Source organism: Taudactylus pleione, unplaced genomic scaffold (genome assembly GCF_031769625.1).
Source record: "Taudactylus pleione unplaced genomic scaffold, aTauple2 ptg000004l, whole genome shotgun sequence".
Lineage (NCBI taxonomy): Eukaryota > Metazoa > Chordata > Amphibia > Anura > Myobatrachidae > Taudactylus > Taudactylus pleione.
Window position 1 is genome coordinate 1,573,056 of NW_028284407.1, and position 13,902 is coordinate 1,586,957.

At 42.6% G+C, this 13,902-nt stretch overlaps 1 protein-coding gene across 4 annotated transcripts in view; it reads left to right on the forward strand.

The window, feature by feature from the left end:
- Positions 1-13,902, forward strand: part of GAD1 (glutamate decarboxylase 1) — a 167,564-nt gene that overhangs the window by 52,757 nt on the left and 100,905 nt on the right. For 2 of the 4 annotated variants that reach the window (XM_088469505.1, XM_088469681.1), the window contains exon 1: positions 12,734-13,210. The exons of the other annotated variants lie outside the window; for them this stretch is intronic. The gene's annotated coding sequence lies outside the window, so the exon portion shown is untranslated. Of the gene's footprint in view, positions 1-12,733; positions 13,211-13,902 lie in introns of those variants that run through there. 4 annotated transcript variants of the gene reach the window in all.

A 13,902-nucleotide genomic window follows, 5' to 3' on the forward strand; every position in this document is an offset into this window, starting at 1 on the left:
CAAAGCATGTTCCCAATAACCTTAACAAATGTGCTCTGCTAACATCGGTGCCATCATTTCCCCTGTGCAGCTTGTCACAGGTTGTACACTGCCCTGAGGCACTCACTGCTGAACGCCTAGGAATACATAAGTGCAGTCACTCTAATGTGTGACATTCCAAATGCATGTGACGTCTCCTCGCACACGTCGTCATAGGAGTAGTCTATGTGTCTCTACCAGCCATAGTGCCAAATAACGTGAAATAGAAGGGGGAGTCATGTGTGGAAATGATTGCTGGGCCTGTAGACACAGGCAGGGGAGCACAATAATTATTCAATGTGCCTGGGGGAGGCCATACAGAATATGACAGAAGGAAACATGATTGACGTTATAAACACTATCCACTTTTTTTTTTTTTAATGGACAACCAGAATCCAGTCATGTGGAAATAAGGTCGCTGCTATAGTCAATTGAATAATTTTGAAATATTTATAATTATTATACATGCAGAACTACTTGTCTTTGACTTAATGACAGTAAGAACAATTAAAATAAAAAAAAGAACAAAAACACCCCCCCAAAATTAAACCTGTCTTAGAATTTGGCAAGTACAGGAAAAGAGGTCAGTTTCTACATTTTGTTAAAATATTAATTGAGACATAGTGCCCTCTAGTGGCAATCGGGAGATCGCTTGCCTCATTTCTATGTGCAGCTCATGTTTTTTTTTTTGTATTTTTTCTTAACAAGTTCAGTTGTTAACACAGCCTGCTCCCATTTTTCCCCTCCACTAGCTTCAATTCGATTATTCAGGACATGGTGACAGCATTTTGAAAAATTAGATGAGATCTCTGTGTGCTGGGTGAAATGGATCACGATCGAAAAATGTAAAGTACCATACTAAAAACCTAAAGCAATTAACAGGTTAAAGTCGGAAAAGTTTCGCCTGCCGTACTTTTCGCCGACTTCGTGTGCTTTGGAGGCGAAAGCTTTTCGTGCGCGGCCCCGCTTTTTGCCCTATTCAATTCCAAAGGATGTGAAATCATGACCTGGCGAATTGCAAACTGGCGAAAAGTGCTGTCAGATTTGGGGAAATCAGCGGACACCCCCCAAAAGATGCACTAACATTGGGGATCAATGTAGATGTCCCCAAATAGCCCTGCTGAAGGTATTTGGGGTACTTAAATGCTCTCATTAGCTGCTAATTAGCGTCTTTGCACAAGTGGTGAAGAATAGCATTTAGCAGTTTTTTTTTAGAAAATAAGTAGTCCCAGCAAATTTGGGGTACATAAAAATGGGTGCTAGCATGGTTAAAAATCGCATAAGTTTTAAAAAACTTAAAATACTCACCTTCAGCAAGCTCCTGCAATGAAAAAAACACCTCCCCCCATACTTGCAGACCCCCCAAAAGCTTATTTCGCTAGTTTTTACCCTGACTTTGGGTTTTTTTCACCCCCTTTTGCAATGTCATTTTTTGGGGTGTTCTTCAAAAATGTATAGATTTTTTTTTGATGCAGGTAACCTTTGGGGACCTGTCCCAAGGGTGCAGGGTGAAATCCCCACCTTTGCACCCCAAAACCGCAATTCTGCACTTTTTTTCCACCTGGTTTCATAGGCGAATCTTTTTTGCCTATACCAATACATTGACTTTCCGCACCGGCGAAAAGTCTCCACAATTGAATACGGGGATAAGTTTCCGCTGGTGAAATGACGTCATTGGCGAAACTTTTTAGCCGAAAATGGGTTTTCGCACCTAATTGAATTCGACCCCTAGGTGGAGATTTATCCAGTGTTTGAGAGAGATAAAGGGGACAGCTTCTGTCATTCCTGTAGCACAGTCTGTGAGATGGCAGTTAGACGCTGTTTGGTAGCTTTTGGCAATTACTACACTTTAGAGGGCATATTTATCAATTATCGCAAATTGAGCGCAGCCCGAATGTATCAATATACCCCCGCAGGGACACGTATTACCATCAACGGTCTCCTCACTCCTCTATCGGGAATTCTGCGCATATGTGGTCTAATGACCACGAATGTGCGACGGTCATTGCCGGGTCTCCGGGTTATTTTTGTAAAATGTAGCCCATAGGTTACTATAGGGTAAATGGGGGAACCACAGCTGCTATCTCCAATATCTGCTGCTGTCCCTCCACAGTACATTCAGGAGATACTCAAAAGAAATCAAATTGACCATTTTCGGGGTATAAATAGGCCCCTATCTCTCTTCAAGGCTCGATACATCTCCCCTCTAGACTTTGACTTTGTCGTTTGACTTTTATTTGTATTTAAACTACATCAATGTGACTCGCGCTGTATGCTTTGGGTCATTGCTGTTCTGGAATATATTTATTCTCTCCGGTCCTAGGCTTCTTGCAGACTGCTGCAGGTTTTCCTCCAAGACTTGCTTACATCCCACTAGATCCAGTTTGTCCTCTACTTTGACAAGTTTTCCAGCCCCTGAAGCTGAGAATCTCCCCTGCAGGATTGTGCTCCTGCTACCACCGTGCTGCGCAGTAAGTTTCGTGGACGATGCGCCGTACTAGGCAAATGGATGTACTTGCACATACTTACATCTACTTAACTCATCAATGATAGTTTGTTTTTATTAGTAATTTGATGAAGAAAAATATTTAGAGCTGTTTCTTTTTTGTATTTGACATTCCAGAGTATTTTGAGTTGATCGATAGGAATTCCCATTTCAGATTACATAGAACTGTAGAGTTGTTTAATTCTGCCTATTGCATGGGGTATGTATCAGATAGGCAGGGGCGTATCTATAATGGGTGCAGTGTGTGCGGGGCACATGGGCCCCCAGGTCCAGGGGGGCCCCGCACCGCACAACCTGCACCCATATTATTTTAAACGTACCTGTCCGTGGTCCGGCGGCGGTTGTCAGCGCTGCTAAGAACACCGGAAAATGGCCACCACGCCATTTTTCCGGTGTTCTGCGCATGCGCAGTAGGCTCCGGGCACACTCTAGTGCCCGGAGTCTACTAATGATCCGGTGGCTGGCCAGCCACATCAGTCGGTAAGAGAGGAGGGGGGCCCGCACGGTTATGGGCAATGTAAGTAGCTGTGTTTGCTTCCTCTTTGCCCGCTCTCTGGGCCTGATGCAGACCCGCTCGCGAGCGCTGAGCGCTCGCAAGCGGGTCGATGTTGGCCCAGTGCGCATGCGCATGACGGAGGCGGCTCCGTCGTGTGCATGTGCGAGACCCGAATATCGACGGGCAAACCGTCGCTCCGGGTCTCACTACAAAGGGGGTGTGCTGTCGATGGTGAGTGACAGCATGCCCCCTTTGGTGTGCGTGCCTGGGGCATGGCTGGCCAGACGGAGGCGTTCCCGTGGGAACGCCTACCGTCTGGGGCCGGCCCTACTGACATCACAAGTGATGTCAGTGGGAGTGCTTTCGGCTCTGATAGAGCCAAAAGCACTCCAGGGCTTGCGGCAACGAGACCCTACCACAAGGGTCTCGTCATAAGCCCGATGGTCTTGACCATCGTGACCATCTTCCTGGCCGCTCGCTATAGCTGTGGTCACCCACAGCTATACGAGCGGCCAGGAGACCGTTCTAAAAATACTATAGGCGGGCACTGATTCAGAGCGAGCGCTCTGAAAGAGCGTCCGGCTCTGAATCAGACCCTCTGTTATATTTTCATTGCTGCTCAGACCTAATGAAATCTCAAATGATGTCAGATATCCCTTGCCCTCTGTGTTACAGATGATGTGGGGCCTATGTACTAAGAGCCACACACAAGCGGCTGTGCCATTCCATCCATCTTTATGCAAATGAAGAAGGAGGTGTCAGACTTCTCCTTGCTGCATTTGCGAGCACCATCGCAACCCTCGTGACCAATGATTTCGATGGTTGCTCCTTTGGTCAGGCTGCAGGAGCTGAAGCTTCCAGCAACCTGACCAAGTGCTGGCCACTTCTGAGGCCAGGAATCTGCGTCCACCAACGCAGACCCTGGCCTCGTTCCTCCAGGAAAACGGGGACAACACGCCCCTGTTTCCGGGAACAGTGCCCACCCATGCCCCCAAAACACTGCAGAATGTCAATTATGCTGCGGGTAGGAGGGTCTTTAAGCGTAAGCGCAGGACCCATTCTTCAGATGCTCAGACGTAGACCCGGTAACATCAGAGATGTACGTTCATCATCGGATGAACGTACATCTCTGAATTGGGCCCCAAGCCTTGGAGAGAGATAAAGTGGAGAGAGATAAAGGTCCAGCCAATCAGCCCCTAACTGTCATTTTCAAAAACAGCCTCTAAAGTGACATTTAGGAGCTGATTGGTTTGTACTTTATCTCCGTCCACTTTATCTCTCTCCAAGGCTTAGTACACAGACCCCACAGTCTAAGCAGTGAACATAATTATACCATAATTCATGATTCCTTTGCTTCTGGTATATGTCACTCACCTATATCATTTTTTTGTGACATTTTTTTAAACATTGTAATAAACCAGATGTGTAAATACGTTGTGTAGTATAATGTACATTTAATCCCCATAAATGCCAGTGACACATTCAGGCTACTACGGAGACATTCAAATGTGCTCTTTGAACTCCAGTTTTTTTTTTGCCGATATCACATATTTCCAGCACAACGGCACAATGACACTTGGGGTCCCAGCACAACGGCACACTGACACTTGGGGTCCCAGCACAATGGCACACTGACACTTGGGGTCCCAGCACAACGGCACACTGACCCTTGGGGTCCCAGCACAATGGCACACTGACCCTTGGGGTCCCAGCACAACGGCACACTGACCCTTGGGGTCCCAGCACAATGGCACACTGACCCTTGGGGTCCCAGCACAATGGCACACTGACACTTGGGGTCCCAGCACAATGGCACACTGACACTTGGGGTTCCAGCACAATGGCACACTGACACTTGGGGTCCCAGCACAATGGCACACTGACACTTGGGGTCCCAGCACAATGGCACACTGACACTTGGGGTCCCAGCACAATGGCACACTGACATTTATGGCCCTGGCACACTGACACTTGGGGTCCCAGCACAATGGCACACTGACACTTGGGGTCCCAGCACAACGGCACACTGACACTTGGGGTCCCAGCACAACGGCACACTGACACTTGGGGTCCCAGCACAATGGCACACTGACACTTGGGGTCCCAGCACAATGGCACGCTGACACTTGGGGTCCCAGCACAATGGCACACTGACACTTGGGGTCCCAGCACAATGGCACACTGATACTTGTAGCCCTATTTAGAAAATGGGGGGCACCAAAATGTCTAGTTACGGCTCTGGCCGCTGAAGCCCACTACTTATCATGCATGTTGCACCCAAATGCCCTGGAAGAGCAGCTAAACCCGTTGCACCCTACTGGGCGCAATGAGTATGGCCGGCAGTCATGCACAAACAATTGACTATCTCTCTGTCACTTTAGTCGGGAGCTGCGGGTGCGAGTAAACAATTGAATTCCCCCAATGAATGCCATATGATTCTGTTGCTTAAACCAGGGAAAGATCCACTTCTACTCGGTGCTTGTGGCCCTATTATCTTGTTAAATACTGATTTCAAACTCCTGTCTAAAATCATGGCCAATTGTTTACAGAAAATATTACTGAAATTCAATTTTGAATAAAATTACGAATAATCACAGTTATATCACAACACTCTAGAACACAGTAATTAAAAATAACAATTGGAAATGATATTAAAAGAAAAAAACTATAGCATAATTGGATTAACCTTTACCATAAATAATTGCACTGGATTTTTCTCATTAGAATAATTAATAATCTATAACAATTTGGAAATATGTAACACGTATATATGGTCAAGTGAAAGCACTGCATTATCAAAATTGGCATTCCAAGAGGATAAATGTTCTCTAAACACACTTAAAGGTGGAAATACAGAACATTTACAGTTTATAAAGACAAAGAGAAGTTACAAGAATTGTTATTAATACTGTCAATGATTTTTAAGGCACCAAAATGCTCAACAGAGCCAGACATTGGGGAAAACAGGGTATATATAAAACAGAATATACAAGGTAGACAAAATAAATACAGACATGAAAATGGTAGGGAGGGCCCTGCTCATGTAAGGTTTTACATTGTAATGGAATTATAAGATCTATTTTAAAGTCCTAGTTTAAGACTTGGTTTCTTTGAAACAAATTTCATTATCCAGTACATCTCGTGCTAGCAGACATTGTTAGTACAACACTGACCCATGTCAGTAGCCACTAGTACCGCTCACTTCTATTTTGCCAATCTACTCAACATCTAAAAAAAATATTGGTGGGAGGAGATTCCCTTTCTTGCTTTTGTTACCTATAATGTTCATAGGCTTATATGTTCATAGGCTTATATGTTCATAGGCTTATATGTTTTAATTATATTTGCGCACTGTACTAAGTTTTTATACACCAGGAGGTGTAACCTACGTGTGATAGGCCATATGGGCAATACATTCAAAAAAACAAACACAGATTTTGAGTTAACGGTTAGATAACACTGTACAACAAATTAATACTTTTCCTTTCTAAAAATAGTCACACATTACTAATTTGAGGTCAAGAAAATCTAAAATGATTTCCGAATGTTTTTACTAGCTCTATTTTTTGAGCTACACTACTTGCACTATGCTGTATGTACATTAGTAATATAGTCATAGTGAAAAGCTATTTTAAAATAATCTGATATTTTCTTGATAGAAAATAAATAACAGTTGTTTTAATTCAATCAATCACAAATAAGAACACAAAATGAAACAAACATACAGCATACGAAACAAACATACAGCATAGGAAACAAACCTACAGCATACGAAACAAACATACAGCATACGAAACAAACATACAGCATAGGAAAGTACTATGTAATATAGTGGCCTATTCATGGGGGTGCTTTCTCTTTGCTTGTCGCTTGTACTCCTCTTCTGGGGCATCTCTTGTCACTGCCCAACAGTAGTGATCACCTACCCTGATATCTTTGTTCCATTGCTGAAATGTCTTGGTGGAATCGCTCACTACGCTTGTCACTCAGTGCACCACAGTTATCTTGTGTGGGGAATCCCGTGAATCGCATATATTTGAATAGGGGAGGGGATAAATAACTGATTCATTTAATTGGGTCATTAGGCCCCGCCCCCTCTGCACGGAACACAGATTGCTGGTAAGATTCTCTCCATTCTGCCCACTTCACTAGGAATACCCCTACATCATCATAAATGGGCTATATCTCGGAATTCAGAGCTAACTGAGAGTTTTAAATGTCATATTCATTCTTTGCATGCTGAAATCAATTAGAAGTAACTATTCTCACATCGGAAACATTTTCATTGTTGTGCAGTGTAATTATTAGATGAGATTATGTTGCCATACTTGGAGGAGTGACTACATTGCATGTAATGATGGCATGGCAATTTTACCATGACCAACAAGGATATGTTCTCTGTACACAAAAGGGGTTTCGTCAAAAAGAGGTCATCCCTTAGTTCCCATCCACTATCTACCTGCAAACAAATTATATTCTACACTCTTACGCTTCCTATATGGAAATTGCTGGTATTAAATATTGCTGTTGACCTAAATGTACGACATTGTGACCTGCAATCCGTCGGAGCAATGAGTGACATAATAACTGTCCAATTTGGCCATTGAGCCAGAAAACAAAAATATAATATATTAGTCAATAGGAGACTGAAGAATAGTTTATATCATTAATGTTCAATTTATTTTTATTCTGAAGTGGGGCAAGTGATTAAAAAATGTGTGAATGGAAAAAAGAATTAATTACTCTACAGATATAAAGATATTAATAAAATATATACTGTATATAAACAAATTTTGCACTCTCTGGGGTTCAAAATACTTGTTTCCATTTGTTCTACGTTACTAGCTATTGGGGAGATTTTAATGCTGTCACAAAAAAGGTAAAACGTATATATTCCATATACTGAACTTGCTATCAGGACAATATCTATGAGTAAGTGACTTGAGTAGGATGGGCAGATGCCTAACCGATCTACTTGTGAGCTGGAGATTTCATGTATCAGTTTGGTTTGAAACAAAAATAATAATAGTTTGAACACACACAGCCAGTAACCCCCTTACCTATTCGCTACAATAGAGCTTGTCAGGCAGCCATAACAACCGTCATTTGCGGAAATAGTGTTGGTGCTTTCTGCGATACAAAATTAATCTGATAAGGTTACAACTTGGTTTCTAGCATTAGCCAGCAGACAAATTAATGAAATGTTTGCAAATCATCTTTATCAGTTGGAGAAACCACTCGATCCAGTCTTTATAAAGATTACTCGCTCCTCTTGTGAAAAACAACTAGAAGTATATGTATTAAAACAGTATTATTGTCAAATAAGATAATATCACTCTGTGCAACGTTATTAAAGGGCTCATTTATCAAAGTGTCTTAAGTAACTATTTGATAGATGAGACTGCCCCACTGTATACCGCACCATGAACTGATATTATCTCACATGTGATAATATCGCCCATTTGATAAATAAACCCTATCAAGTGGTAGGCATTTGAGTGGCAGGTCAAAGTGGTATCATTTTAATGATTATATTTATTTTTCCAGTCTATTATACATGTATAAACATGTGATTATGTGTGATGGATGAATGCTCTTTACACTCTTGTGTATTTTGCATGTCTTGAAAATATGCCTTTAATTAATATGAGACTGGTGTTTTCTTGTAGCTCAGAGACACTGATTTGCATGCAGCCATGTAATACTGTATGTCACTGGTTTTAAATGATTAATGTCCACCTGTAGATGTAGGTATATTATGGCCATAGCCAATGCTATAGGAATGCAGCCTATCAATTGAGCAGGAACCTTAACATTGCTGAGAAATGAAGAGTAAGAAAGTATCTGTAGGCCCTGAGTTCATTTCCAAAATGCAGATGTCTAGGAAATTAGGGGGGGAGTGATTACTGGATTTGAAGTTGAACAAGCCCTGGAAAATGTATACCTAGGTCCATCAAGGGATAGTTGGATGAGCCGATATATCTAATGTGAGAATACTAATTCTCAGCTTGTGTCTTATGTAAGGGGCAAAAGGTCGACAATGAATAGTTAATGGTAAAATAGCGTCGGTCATATTTAGTTCCTGTACGGATCATGTGCCCAAATCTTAACTTTCTGATCAACGGTGCAGTGACAAACCAAACAACACAAATAGCATAAAATCACATTCGTTTTTTATTTTTCTAATACTTGTAAATGTGGTTGATTTCCATCTATCATTGTCTCCCTTATCATAAATGGAAGCAGCACCCTAAGCCTCTGGCATTTAGGAGGTCAAACAGTTTGAACGGAAATGTGGTTTATGTCATTTGAAAGATAATTGCTGATAATTACTATTTTTGGAACAGTGTAGTTACATTTGCCTTACTCATACTGACCTATAAACATTAATTTAAATATATTACCATTACATGTGTCAGCCCGCTCCTATTGGGCCCCTAGCGATGGTGCCACCCCCAGAGTCCTCAGCTAATTTCATGTTGTTGTCTAATCTATGGGGCAATGTATTTACCATTGATGGAAGAAGCTTATTATTACAACTATAGTGTAGGAATATTTAACTGGTGGCTCTCCAGTTGTTGTGGAGCTACAAGCAACAGGCAGTCCTGTCGGCCAGTGCTATTACTTGTAGGCAGCTGGACAACAAAAAGGTGCCTATTACTGCAATATTGGACTATATAGTGAACGTACAGGAACATGCCAATTTTTTTTCATTGGATACCATGGGTATTGGGAGCACAGGTTGGGTATGGGATGCTGGCGATCGTGATCCTGGCGGTCAGAATCCCAATGCCGGCATCCTGGCAGGAAACTTACCAACACCTGTCAGTAAGGTTCCTAACCCTACTCATAAACCTAAACCTAACACTACTCCCGCAGCCTAAACCTAAGCCCCCCCCACAGCTTAAACTTAATCCCTTTCAACTAGTGCATAACCCTAACCCTACCCCTAGTGCCTAACCCTAGTCCCACTATTTATCGCCGGGATGCCGGCGGCCGAGATGCTGACAATGGGAATCTAACTAGTGTCTGGATTCCTACGCCAGCATCTCGACAACCGGGATTTAAACTACATCATGGGAGCACGCATACCTGCGGTAATCCAAAATTGGTTGCGAGGTCCACGTAATATTTTGCGGACAATTGGTTATGCCCCTTAATCCCTGTGGCACTGTGAATTGTACAACAAGCCTAAAAAGTGATTGACAGAGCGATTGCTCTTCATGGTCCAGGCTGAATAACATGCAAGTGCAGTAGAAGACTCAGAACCTGATTCAGATTTGGGAATAGAAAAAAGGTGCGTATCCACTTGCCGACTGAGGAACGTTTGAATGACTGCAACATCGTAATCGTTCAGTCGCTCCTCATCCTGTAGGTGCCCCTGAACGATATGTCGTTCAGTGCAGGCACCCTCCCTCAGCCCCGAACATGCCCAATCTGTCATTATCGGCAATTGTTCAGGCGATGATTGATATCGAAAACTGCCAGCGGGAGCGTGCATTGCTGGTCATTTTTGACACTTTCATGCCCGATTAATGAGCGATTGAATGATTACGATGTAGTAATTGTTCAATCGCTCTGTTTAATTGGCAAGTGGATACACTGCTTAAGAAAGAGCAAGTAACTATGCACCCTGGTAAAACCATGCTGCACTGCAAGTGGGGCAGATATAAAATGTGCAGAGAGAGTTAGATTTGGGAGTGGTGCGTCCAAACTGACATCTAAATTACAGTGTAAAAATAAAGCTCTCCAGCATTTGTGGGCTAGATGCAAAAGTAGCCAGTATTTACCCTGCATTGAAACAAAAACTTATGTATTTGCACCCCTTGCATTGCAACATTGTTTGCCCAGGTACAGAGTCACTTCCTCTATCTTATGCTGGCCATACACTCTGCAATTATCGGGACGATCCGCCCGATATCGGCGGATCGCCGCGATAATTGCAGCGTGTATGCAGGCGACCGAGGGTTAAATATTGCTCGGTCGGGCATGCTGGATTGTCCAGCATGCCCGTCCGATGCGATATTTACCCGGGAAACTATCGGCCGCATCGGGCAGTGTATGCCCAGCGCGGCCGACAGACAGACATTTCCTGTGTTCCTGTCTCCTCCCCCGGGGGCAGAGCGCGGATGTCGGGCTATACACTGTGAGATTTCTCTCACAGTGTATGCCGGCGACATCTGCGGCTGGCAGGCAGCCAGATAAAATGTCTGTCGGTCTGACAGACATTTTATCTGGCAGTGTATGCCCAGCATTACTCTATTTCCAAATCTATATCAGGCCCTCAATTCATAGTTCTGTAATGAAATCAACATACAGTGTAGTAGTGGTCTCTGTCCATGGTGCTGAAATTGAGTAACATTACAAGCAATGGGCTTGTTTCTGAGTTGCACGCAATTCCGTCTACGAACGGATCTCACGATTTTTGGCACACTGTGCTTGTGTCAGTGCCTGCATATGCAACCCAGGGCAATTACATGCGATTCAAAGTCGCACGGATCTCAGTCAGATCTCCACTTGCTACTGGGTGGGCATTTCTGGGCGCTTGAATGCAGGATCCGTCTGGGTATCAGGAGCTTGTTCACGGAATTGCGTGCTATTCAGAGGTGCGCGTGTGCAGAGACCACTAAGACTTCAGTCGGGTCTCTTGCATGAAGGGTAGGGATGCAAATGCCTGCTGATGATGATGGCTGGATTATGGGGTGGGAGCGGATCGCTTTGATGTGGACGATTAGGTGGAAATCCTATCTATGAACGCTAAAAGTGGATAGAATTGTGTGCAACTCTGAATTAGGCTTAATGTGTACATTGTATGCATATGACAATTTACTTATAGTTCTCTACTCATCTATATAAATTAATATGTGTTTTATGTCACCTGTTATTAAAATTGTCAAACCATCAGCGCCAATCTTATTAATATGCATTAAGTGCAAAAGAAGGAAGGTACAGTACCTTTGAGGAGACTCAAAGAGATTTGAAATAACTGAATAAAATCGTAACAGGTATGCAAAAGCATTGTCATATGAATCAGGCTTGATCAACCTGTAGATCTGCTGCTGCAGTGGCACAACTATAGGCATGCTATGACTTGTAGTCCCACCAGTAGCTGAAGACACAGGTTGCATGGCTCTGACACCGATAAAATAATACAAACTACCTATAATTAATTGATTGCTAAGAACTATTCATTAGTAAGAAACATCCACTGTTCCTAAGGAAGAGTATTTTATTATGTGAGACTCTGACGCCCCCTTGTGTCCATTTAATGACAGTAACAGTTTATGACCTGCAGAATGATATTTACAGCGCAGATAGGCCAGTGATCATTTTAGACCATTTAGCAAAATGGAACAAACTTGTTGAGTTTCACTTTAGGAAACAAACAAAAGACCAAGAGTGTGCTCAATTACATACGTTTACTTAGGTTGTAAAAAAAAGAAATGTATTTTGGGGAGGGGGTCCTTAGGTATAAAACAACCTAAATAACTGTCAGATATTAAAAACATAAGTCAACGTTAATTTACAAACACGTCACCCTCTAAAAGATCCCCATTTATATCAGATTTAGGATTAATGGCATTGAATGTGGCCGGCGTCATACAAGCCTAATGAAGTGGGCTGCTGTACAGTGGGAGATCACCCCCTCCCAGCCATTAGCATCTCATAGCAAAATACTTCAGTCCTCTCAGCTTGGCTGCACATTCTTGGCAATACAGGGTGCTCTATTACTGCATTTTATTTCTTATCCTGCCTTGTTGCTTTCTGGAGGGGGCAGTCTTGGTGATAGGTTGTCTCAATCAGCCCCCAGCCCACCCCAAACACCTGCAGGCAACGAGACACCCTGAAAACAAGGCACGTTAGCCATCTGATCGCTGAAGAATGGCCAGGCTGCTACCTCACAGCAAGTGATGCGGTCGATACGCTCAAACTGGACTAGGGGAGGTGTTGCACTGAGTCATGCCTGCGTACAGACATTAACTGCACTAAAATAGCCCAGCCAAGTACTTGTGGAGGAGAAAGGGGCATCCCCCAATTTATATTTGCACCCCATTGACATACATACGTCTTTTCTCTCTGGAATTCTTCTAAGACATTTGTATTTAGGGGAACAATTGGCAAGGCTGCAGGATTTAGGATCTGGGTGAAGTCATCTGCACTTGGACACCCAAAAGGTGGGCATTAAATAGGTAAGCACCATAATGACATAATCTGCATGCACAGTATTCACGGCAGGTGTCTCTTTTATCATGAGATTATTTTGGAGGGCAGCGAAAGTTGAGCGGAAGGTTTTCTAAAACAACATAATGATATTGGAAGGGACAGATCGAGGTAACCTGTTACACCGTTCTTCAGTCGCTCCTAGACCCAAATCCATTCAGCTATAGGACTTATAATGCACTTGTAATGTTAAGTCGTTTTGTTTGTATAAGAAGCTTAGATCTGTCTAGGCAAAGTCATTCCGGCAATATCATGATAACGAATTTATTGAACTAGTTAATATGTAATCATTTTAAGATAAATAAATAATGCAATGCATAAATCACATTTTGACTACAGAGTTCGTAAAAGAGGTCCATTGCCATTTACATCATTAGGTCATTAATAGTTAGAGCTAATTGGCTTTGAATTAAATGTTTGTATTTATAGTATTATAATTAATCATAAACACTGTTAAATATGTATGCGCATAATATGGTCTCAATAAAGCTGAATTTAGTAAAAAAAAAAAAAAAAAGATTCAATGTTTGACATTATCTCCAATGAAGATACCTACAGGTATACATAAACGGGATGTATATAAACAGCGAGTGTAAAACTATATGTTTGGAATAAGACAGTGATTGCACTGTGCTGAAATAAAATACATTTCTCTGTGTCT